This window comes from Chiloscyllium punctatum, chromosome 14, assembly GCF_047496795.1.
Source record: "Chiloscyllium punctatum isolate Juve2018m chromosome 14, sChiPun1.3, whole genome shotgun sequence".
Taxonomy (NCBI): Eukaryota; Metazoa; Chordata; class Chondrichthyes; order Orectolobiformes; family Hemiscylliidae; genus Chiloscyllium; species Chiloscyllium punctatum.
The window spans coordinates 100,112,466-100,123,357 of NC_092752.1; positions in this window are offsets into that span (position 1 = coordinate 100,112,466).

Below are 10,892 nucleotides of genomic sequence, written 5' to 3' on the forward strand. Positions count from 1 at the left end.
CTTATGCCAGTTCGGGAAGCAAACTGTCATATTCATCTGCTCCGTCCCACTTGAGACTCCAGATGGATAATACTGTGGTTGACACTTAAATGCCCTCTGGGAAATAACTGACGTTCTAGGAATGAATAAAATTATTTTAAAAATCCCACTTTCCCATTCATGTTTGGAATCAATTGTCCATTAAATGTTGCAAATGTTCCCTCATCCATCACTTCCTCAGCAAGTTAATTACACACGTAAAACATCGTCCCTAAAAAAATGCTGCACATGTCTCTTTTTTAAAAAATCTCTCTCTCTTCATCTTAAACATATGCCCTCTCGCCTTGAAATTCCCCTCCTGGGAAAAGGCCACTATCGTTGACTCTAAGCTTGTCTTTCAATAATTCATAAACGTCTGTCCGATCGCCCTTAGCTCGAGTGAAAATGCTCGCAACTAGGAGAAAGTGAGAACTGCAGATGAGAGACCAGAGTCCAGAGTGTTGTGATGGGAAAGTACAGCAGATCAGGCAGCATTTGAGGAGAGGGAGAGTCGACGTTTCGGGAAGAGCCTAGTGAAGGACACTTGTGCGAAAAAAATGATTCTCCTGCTCCTGGGATGCTGCCTTACCTGTTGTGGTTTTCCAGCACCTGATCTCGAATCTGAAAATAGTCTCAGCCTATCCAGCCTTTCATTATAACACAAACCTTCCACAGGCAACAAGCATGTATACCTTTTATTAACCTACTCCAGCTGAATAATATCATTCCTACAACTGGGCGACCAGAACTGGACATCATATTCCAGAAGAGGCCTCATCAATGTCCTGCGAAACTTCAACATAAAGTCCCAACTGCTATACACAAAGGACTGAGCAATGAAGTGAAATAGGTTAAATGCCTTTGAACCATCTCGTCTGTTGGTAATGCAAATTAGAAGGAATTATGTACCTGCACACCGAGCTTCCGTGTTCTCCAACGTACGCAAAGCCCTACTCTTATTGTTGTACCAAAATGCAATACCTTCCATTCATCCAGATTGAACTCCATGTTACGTTTTTCAGTACAACGACTCATTGGATTAAGACCCTTTTGAAACTTAAATAATCTTCTCCACTGTCTACAATTCTGGTATCGCCTGCAAACCTGAGAAGCATGCCTGAAGTTAGTTCCACTGTTTTCTCATATAGATCAATGATTCATATTTACTTGTAGTGGCCGTGATTTAGCAGTGTGCAAATCATACAACAGTTAGTCATGCAATTAACCATGAGGAAGAAAGCCGCAGACACAGGGAGATATCAAACAATTGGAAATAAAACTGGTGAAAGCAAATCATTCCAGGGAAGTGGGTAATGGTGAAGCAAAACTAAACTTCAAACCAGCTGCCCACACTCCAGTTGTGGCACTCAGCTGTCTCAGCAAGATGCACTGTAGATTGCTGTTATAAACGGGAACAAATTTTCCCTTCTGCCCCGCCTTTGACCAGAAGCACTCCCAACCTCGGAATTGCTTGCGCCTCTAAACCATCATAGAAACACCATGCATTCTCCGGTTGATTCACTTGAACCATCGAGTATCTCAGCGACCTCATTCCCATCTTGATTTCAAGTTGGTTATTCGCGACTGCGCCACTCAGTTCCTCTGATTCTGGGGCTGGGAACTGGGACTCTGTGGCAGCAGTGGTTATTGACTTGTGTGGGGAAACTCGTGAAGTAACCGATGTTAAACTGCATTGCTATTGAAATATACATTTCAACAAAAGCTTGGTATAAACAATGACTGTAGATGCTGGAAACCAGATTCTGGATTAGTGGTGCTGGAAGAGCACAGCAGTTCAGGCAGCATCCGAGGAACAGTAAAATCGACGTTTCGGGCAAAAGCTTTTCATCAAGAATTCAGGCAGAGAGCCTGAAAGGTGGAGAGATAAGTGAGAGGAGGTTGGGGGTGGGGAGAAAGTAGCATAGAGTACAATAGTTAAGTGGTGGAGGGGATGAAGGTGATAGGTCGGGGGGAGGGTGGAATGGATTGGTGGAATAGATGAGAGGCAGGTAGGACAAGTCAGAAAGAGTCATGGGTACAGTGCTGAGCTGGAAGTTTGGAAATGGGGTGAGGTGGGGTAGGGGTAATGAGGAAACTGTTGAAGTCCACATTGATGCCCTGGGATTGAAGTGTTCCGAGGCGGAAGATGAGGTGTTCTTCCTCCAGGTGTCTGGTGGTGAGGGAGCGGCGGTGAAGGAGGCCCAGGACCTCCATGTCTTCGGCAGAGTTGGAGGGAGATGTGAAATGTTGGGTCACAGGGCTGTGTGCTTGATTGGTGCGGGTGTCCCAGAGATGTTCCTTAAAGCGCTCTGCTAGGAGGCGCCCAGTCTTTCCAATGTACAGGAGACTGCACCTGGAGCAACGGATACAATAAATGATATTGGTGGATGTGCAGGTAACAAAAGCTGCATTGTCCCCGGAGTCTTTGATGTTTTGGAGAAATCTATTTATCTCAGCCTTCAACACATTAATGATGGAATCAACACAGCCACTGGGGGAACCGATGTTTAACGGTCAGACCATTCTGAGTTCCCACATATCTGCTACTGTTCGCTAAGCACTGATATTGTGCAGTTGGTGCTCTGCCTAACATTCCTTATAATACTGTACTTATTGCATGATCTTAGTGTGTTTGTCTGTGGGTTGCCGTGATCGTATAGTGGTTAGTACTCTCCGTTGTGGTCGCAGCAACCTCGGTTTGAATCCGAGTCACGGCAGTAAGTGCTCTATGCGTCCAAGTCTTTTGTGAAACACAAAGGGATCAGTTGTTTTAAAGTTTTGATTTTCTCCAAGGTGATTTTTTTCCTTCAAGCTCTGCTCACTCACATCTCTGTGTTTCATATGTCAGAATTCAAATCCACCCGTTCTCAGAGATTTCTTCCCTCCTATGATCACTGACCGAACTTTCCATCCCATAACCCCCATTTCATTAATTCGGAGATGCTGGTGTTGGACTATGGATTACAAAGTTAAAAATGACCCAACACCAGGTTATGGTCTTACAGCTTTAATTGAAGCACTAGCTTTTGGAGCGCTGCTGTTTCATCATGTGTTTTTGGAGTCATTTCCTATTTCACTAAGGCATTGCAGAATCTAATATAGACTCTCCCGTTGATACCGATCAGTCCGTGTGGCTGGGGTCACTGTTGCTGGGTGAACGTGCCCCAACCCCACCATCGGGACCTACAGAACAGTTGATCCATTTGGTTACCACTGTTGTGAGTTCAATACTCATGTAGCAGGTTTTTCTGATATGGACCAGATATTATTGGGGGGTCAAGCTCAGGAAAATGGTACAGAACAGTATTGGGGAAAAGTGACTTAATTGGATAAGATAAGTTTCACTGCTTTTCTGCAATGGCCAAGCGCTATTACCACTGAACACTGAACTGTTAATTCAGACACCAGGGACCTGGGTTTGACTCCGACCATGCTAGGTGGTAGAATTGGGATTCAATAAATATCTGGAATTATGAATCTAATAACTCATATATATCCATGTTCAATTGTTGAAAAAAAAACAATCTGACGTCATTTAAGGAATGAAACTGCCATTCTTACCTGCTCAGGCCTCCATGTGACTCCAGACTCACTACAAGATGGTTGAGTCTCAACTACCCGCTGTGCAATTCGGGATAGCAATCAATACTGCCGAGCCAGCGACGCCCTCATACTGTAACAGAATAGAAAAAAAAGGTCATTCGGCCTTGGCTAGATTACTGTGTGCAGTTCTGCAATTCAGAGTACTGCATGGATGTGATCGCACTGGGAACGTTGCAGTAGAGATTCACTGGGATATTGTCTGGGCTGAAGAGTTTCAGTTGTGAGGAGAGATTGGACAGACTGGGGTTGTTTGTCACCGAGCAGAGGAGATTGGAGAAGACATGACTGAGATGTACAAAATACTGAGGGATATGGATAGGATAGACTGAAATAATTGTTTGTTATTGATGGAGAGATCGAACACTGGGGCCAAGAGTCTTCGGAAAAAGGCAGATAGGTTTGAGTAGATTTGCAGAAAGGGTCAGAGGGGCGGAAATCATTCTAACCTTAAAAAAAATTGAGATGTTAAATTGTGATGCCAAAACATGTAAGATTATGGGCTAAACGATGGAAAACTTGATTCAGGTCGTTTAGCAGTTGTGTTGGGCAAGTGCGGCCACAACAGGTTGAAGGGCATTCTTCGATGTTGTTGTCCTCCACAGTATCGTGGTTAGTGTCCCCGCCTGTCGCAGGGCTCAATTCTCCGCTGAGGGATCGTCAAGGTTTTAAATCTGTCGCTCTGTTCCCAGTGAAAGTTATTCATGTCTGGCCTTCCATTCTTGATGGGACATGTCACAGGAAGGACAGTGCTGTCTGAATCAGCTGGGGAAGGACTGCAGCTCCTGGGGAGATAAAGTGTCAGTGAAAGTGCAAACACGTAACTTCAGCAAACTGCACATTGTGCTTGTGTTGCAATGAAAACCTTTATATAGAGTTGTTCCTGATTGATGTGTTTATTTAAAGCAGGAATCTGAGGAAGAAAACAGAGTAAACTCATTCAGATCTGAGTGCAGAAACATTTCCAGCAGAACTACTGAGGTTGTACAGCGTAGAATTCGGGTTGGTGGGCGAAGCTTGCTTTCACTCGGCGGAGTTACCAGTGTCTTTAGCCATAACACATGATACAGATAGTGTTCATTGTGATGGTACATTTGTTCAGTGGTTCGCACTGCTCTTATGTCTGTAGGTTAGGTGGATTAGCCATGTTAAATTGCGCTGATGTGTCCAGGGAGTGAATTCAATAAAGTTAAGTGAGTTAGCCATAGGTAACGCAGTGATAAGGTCAGCAGTCACACGATGCCAGGTTTTATTCCAAAAGGTTTATTTGAAATCACAAGCCAGAGGCCTGCAGGGATAGAGACGAGAGCTCGGCCTGGTTGAGATGCTTTTCAGAGTCTTCCTACAGACTTGATTGGCTGAACTGTACTTTCTGCATTGTAGGGAATCTGTGATTCTATCAGAGAGGACACTGTCAGCATTTACTGGGCCGCTAAGACATTAGAGACGATGCTGACGGCGTTTAGTGGGGATGGAATTTTATTTATTTGTGTGTTGGAAAATTTGAAACTAAACCAAGGAAAACCGAATGGAAGTTTTCCAGATTATTTGAGGTTTGGAGAGAGTAAATAGGTGGTAAATTCACTCTTTCAAGTTCATATATTTCTGAAAATCAAGATTTCAAAGCCATCGATGTAGGACAAAGAAATAATGGGAGCAGAATTTCTGTCACTCAGAGAATCCGTTTCCAAAATCTTTGGAAAGGCACATTTAGAGACACGCAAGTAGTGAGTTTCACCAGGAGAGAGACAGCGTGTGGACAGGTAAAAGTGTAAAGGAGGGTGTAGGGGGTAGAAGGTGCTAGGAAACAATATCTAATTTGGACGACTTCAGTTAAAAGAAATATCGAAACGTCTGCAGCTGAGTAAGATTCAGCAAAAAAACCTCAGAGTTTGAAAGATTTCTATTAATTTTTCACATGAAGCATTATAAACGGAACTGAGCAGATCTTGTATATTGTCAAGGAAAGATATTCCATATTGAATAGGAAGTGACCCGTCTCTTCGAGATCGATTTCCTGCTTTCATCCCATGCCTTAAAGATGGGAGGACAATCGCCATGATGTTGGGTTCATTTGACACCCATTGAAATCTGCCAACGTAACTGAGCATCAAAGCTGGCATCTTGTTTTGTAGTTCAACCTTCTGTTTTTCTCATCAGTATTTTCTTTAAACTGAAATAAATTCGGAGCAAAATTGAACACAACATTAAGCGTTCCAATCTTATAAATCCAATTCACTTCCGATCATTGGAATGAACAGAGTGAAGTTGCAGCAAAATAAATAAAATGAAAGTAACAAAACTGCATTTCCGGGAATTTTACCCAGTTCAGGTTCAGCCATATGAGAAAGACCATCGAGCTAAAACATCACCTTCACTTCTCTCTCCATATATACTTCTTCACGTGAGAGAGAAACTGTCTGAAGAAATTAAGCGTCAAGACGGAATGTGCGTGTGAATGTGACGGGAATTCCATGCTTGCTGGGTCATTCTGAGACAGTTCCACTCGAAATAAATCAAGGACGAGGTATTCCTTCCAAGGACGAGGTCAATTCTTTGGATTTTGCAGGTATTATTATTCTGCTGAAAGCAGAAACATAATGGTGTGAATTCGATTCCTGTCAGGGAATTTCTCATCCCCGAGGTACACCATATGTGATCTTGACGGGGTCACATGTGAGCCACTTTGCAATGGGCTGAAGTGGCCCAGAGGTTAAGGCGACGGGTTGCTCTATCATTGGGCATGTGTGGATTTGAATCTTTCTCTGGCTGTTTCTTCCATCAGAAGCAGCTGCGGTTTCCCTTTGTGCCTCGCATCTTTCGGATACTTTGGGTGGAGAATCTTGCTCTTGCCCTTCATTGCACCAGAGATTCGTGATAAATCGATACCTCATCAAAGTCGAAGTAAAGCAATTTGTTTTTGTTGTTCGTTACATTGGGATAATGAAAAGGAGTGCAAACGTTTCTTTTCTGCTTCCATTCCATCTTGACTTTCTATGAATTTACATCGAATGAAAGTGAAACAAATAAGGAGAGATCGGGTGCAATAGGTTATCCAGTGGGATTGTAAATTTTAATGTAATACTCCACACAAAGTTCTGATCAGTATTTTAATCAGTCAATTGAATTGGAACCGCAGGAAACTTTTCCTATGAAACGAATCTTTCATTCTTTCACAACCTTTTGCTGTGTGAAACATACCGCGATCCATCATCCAGCGTGATCACCAAGTTGGCAACAATATTAGATCCACCAATTTTCTTCAGCAATCACAACATCTGCACATACCTATCTGCGGTGTGCCCAGTGCCATTTGCTGTATCCAGGCCACAGGACATTTCTTGTTCATGAACTTATGAGCTTAGTTCCTGATCTGTCTGATCAGTTTGAGAAACCTTTTATATCACTTCATCCCATCCCCTCAAAATTCTAAAGGCATCAATTAATTAAGGCGTTAGACCAAATGATGTAGGATTGGAAGTTGGCCATTCAGATCATCGAGTCTGCTCCACCATTCAATGAACTCATGGCTGATCTGATAATCCTCAACTCCATTCTCCAACATTGCCTTGACAAAGCTTCATCATCTTTCTGGTTAAATATCTGTCTGGCACAGTTGGAAAATACACAACAACTCAGCCCCAACAACAATTTCGGCAAGGAGTTTAACCGATTCACTGGATCCTGAGCAAAGAAATTACTCCTCATTTCTGAATTAAATAGGCAATATCTAATTCTGAGTTAATGTCCTCTGGTGCTCTCCTCATACCAGAGGGTGAACCACCTGCCCGTAACTACCCTGTCAAGATCCCATGAATATTGAACGTTTATAAATATTATTATATGATTATAGGGTTCCCCTCCCTCTCCTTTGTTTCTAGGAGAATAATCCCAGCCTAACCAATCATTCCACGAAGCTACATTTTCTCCAGTGTTGACAACATGTTCATTAATCTCTGCTGTCTCCTGCAGCGTCCTTACATATTATTAAGGCAGGTGGAGACATTTCTGCGAAGAAACGGTTGAAATTTCATGCACAGACGGCAATTGGAACTTGAAATCAAACAGTGACTGGAATCTGATAGGTCCACATAAGGACGAAATAGAGTAATGATCACTCTGACAAATGGGAATTTAATCATATCTCATTGAAATTCAATAACTTTACTGTAAACAAATTACCCCGTGTCGTCATCCACAGAGCTATTATTTCGGGGAAAAAGCTAATAGAAACTGGCTACATAAACACTTTGACAACAATAACATGTTCTTGAAACATTTTTTGATTATAATCTCAACTCATTGTTCCGTGAATCCTATATCGTTTGCAAGGCACAAATCGGCTGTGGAACATAACTCTCTCCATTTGCCGACATGGGTGTAACTTCAATAACACTTAAGGAACTGGACACCGTCCATGACAATGCAGTCACTTGAATGTACCCTCTTCAACACCTGCAATATTCATTCCCTTCACCGCTAAGGCACAATTGCAGAAAAGTGCACCAACTATAAGATGCACAGGAGTAAGTAATTCGGGCATTTTTAACAGCCTTCAAAGCTCAACAGCTGGACTGACTATACGGACAAGGTTGGAAGATGAAACGAAACGCCACCATTTTCAAATTATCCACCAAGGCCCATGGCACCCTGACTTCGAAAGGAATCAGTGAGAAACTCATTGGTGAAACGGTCTTGATGGGCAAAGTTGCATATTTCAGCCTTCCATCTTTTATCTTACAATTTAAAGAAAAATATTGATTTATGCTGTGACCAGACTTGTGCTCAGGCCTTTAGCTGTTCCCTAAACTGGTGGTTGCTAAAGTTCTGCTATCATCCACAGCCTGTGGTCAACAATAGAAAATATCCGAAAACCCTCTCAATCAACTGACTCCCCTCCAGATTAGAGTGGTGTTGGAGAAGCACAGCAAGTCCGACAGCATCTGAGCAGCATGAAAAATGGACGTTTCAGGCAAAAGCCCTTCATCAGGAATGAGACTTGGAGCACATGGGATGGAGAGATAAATGGGAAGGGGGTGGGGCTGGGAATAAGGTAGCTGAGAGTGGTGTAAGTGGATGCAGGCGGGGGGGTGAACATGATATGTCAGAGAAGTAGGTGGATTGGATAGGTGGGAAGGAAGATGCACAGGTGGGACAAGTCAGGCGGACGGTGTTGAGCTGGAAGGTGGGAACTGGGGTAAGGTAGGGGGAGGGGAATTGAGGCAACGGCTGAAGTCCAAATTGATGCCATGGGGTTGAAGGTCACGAGGCAGATGATGAGACATTCTTCCCCCAGGCATCGGGTCGTGAGGCAGTGGCGATACAAGAGGCCCAGGACCTTCATGTCCTCGGGAGAGTGGGAGGGGGAGTTGAAATTTTTGGCCATGGGGACACTGGGATTGATTCTTGCGGGTATCCTGGAGATATTCTCTGAAGTGTTGTGTGAGAACACAGCTCCTTTCTACAACTTAGAGGAGACCGCATCGGACGGAACATTTCGAAGACGTGGCATGTGTGGAAGTGCAGGAGAAACTTTGATGGATGTGGAAGCCACCATTAGAGCCTTGGACAGAGGTGAGGTGGTAGATGTGGGTGCAAGTTTTGTAATTCCTGCGGTGACAGGGAAATTTATATTTCCCTCCCCACCCCTATCCACTTTTCACAAAGACTCTTTCCTCCACGACTACCTAGTGAAGTCCACGCCCTCCAAAAACCCACCCTCCCCTCACGGCACCATCCCCTGCCACCACAGGAATTGCAAAACCTACGCCTTCACCTTCCCTCTCACATCCTTCCAAGGCTGAAATGAGCCTTCCACATCCATCAAATGTGCATATGCACTTCCACACATGTCATTTATTGCATCTGTTGCTCGCGATGCGGTCTCCTCTACATTGGGGCCAACAGACACATTCTCGGAGAGCGCTTCAGAGAACATTTCCAGGGAACCCGCAACATTCAACTGCAACGCCCCATGACCAAAAACATCAATTACCAACCCGCCCACCCCGACTCTCCCAAGGACATGCAGTTCCTGGGTCTCCTCCACCGCCATTCCCTCACCACCAGACGCCAGACCATCCACCTTGGGATCCTCAACCCCAGGGCATCAACGTGGTCTTCACCAGTTTCCTCATCTCTCCACGGCCACCTTATCCGAGTTCCAACTTTCTAACTTGGCACCATCCTACTGACCTGTACCACTTGTCTATCTTCCTTTCCACCTATCTGCTCAACCCTCTTCTCCGAACTATCACCTTTAACCCCATCTCTATCCACCTCTTGCACTCTCTGCTAAATTCTTCCCAGACCCAGTCCTCCCATTCATCGCTCCGCCCTCGAGGCTCACAGTTTTATTGCTGATGAAGGGCGTTTGCCCGAAACGTTATTTTTTTCAGCAACTCGGATGCTGCCTGACCTGCTGTGCTTCTTCAGCACCACTCTAATTTTGATTCTGATTTCCAGCACCTGCAGTACGCACTTCCGTCCATATGATTCCCCTGTCTATTGATCTTGAATAGGCCGTTGCTAAAGTTCCAGCATCGTTTCCCTGCTCGTATATTCCCACCTGCTGTCAAGAACAGAAAGTATCTCCAAGCCATCGAGACCACTTGATCCCTTGTCCAATCACCTTCAAACATTCGTGAATGTCTACTTCAATTTCTCTTTTATTACTTTAAACCACTCAGTATTCACACTTTTCTCATTGTACGTCCTCAAATTCATTATCACCCAATTCACTGGATTGAATTCCTATCAGCAAATTTTCTTGCCAATTGTTTCCAATCTCCCTGCAGTCTATGGCTTTCTTCCTCATGGTTAACGACATGATAATTGCTACCTGATTCGCAAACAGCTAAATGAAGGCCACGACAAGTAATTAAAAATCGTTGACCTGTATGAGAAAACAATAGAACTCATAGAAGCCATGGTTCATAAGCTGGCAAAGGACAGCAGAATTGGAGTCTGTAAAGAAGGTGATGCAAGGTTCCAGAAGGATCTTAATCCATTGCGTCTTTGGGCTGAAAAATGTCACATGAAGTTCAATCTGGATAAATGGAAGGTATTGCATTTTGCTACATCAAATATTAGTAGGGCTTATACAATTAATGATCGGACATTGCATTGTGTTGTGGAACACGGAGGCCAGAAATGCAAGTACATAATTCATTTTAATTTGCTTCATATGCAGACAGAATGGTTAAGAAAATGCCATCTTACCTTCGTTGTTCAGTCCATTGATTGTAGGAGTTGGTACGTTATGTTGAAGTTGA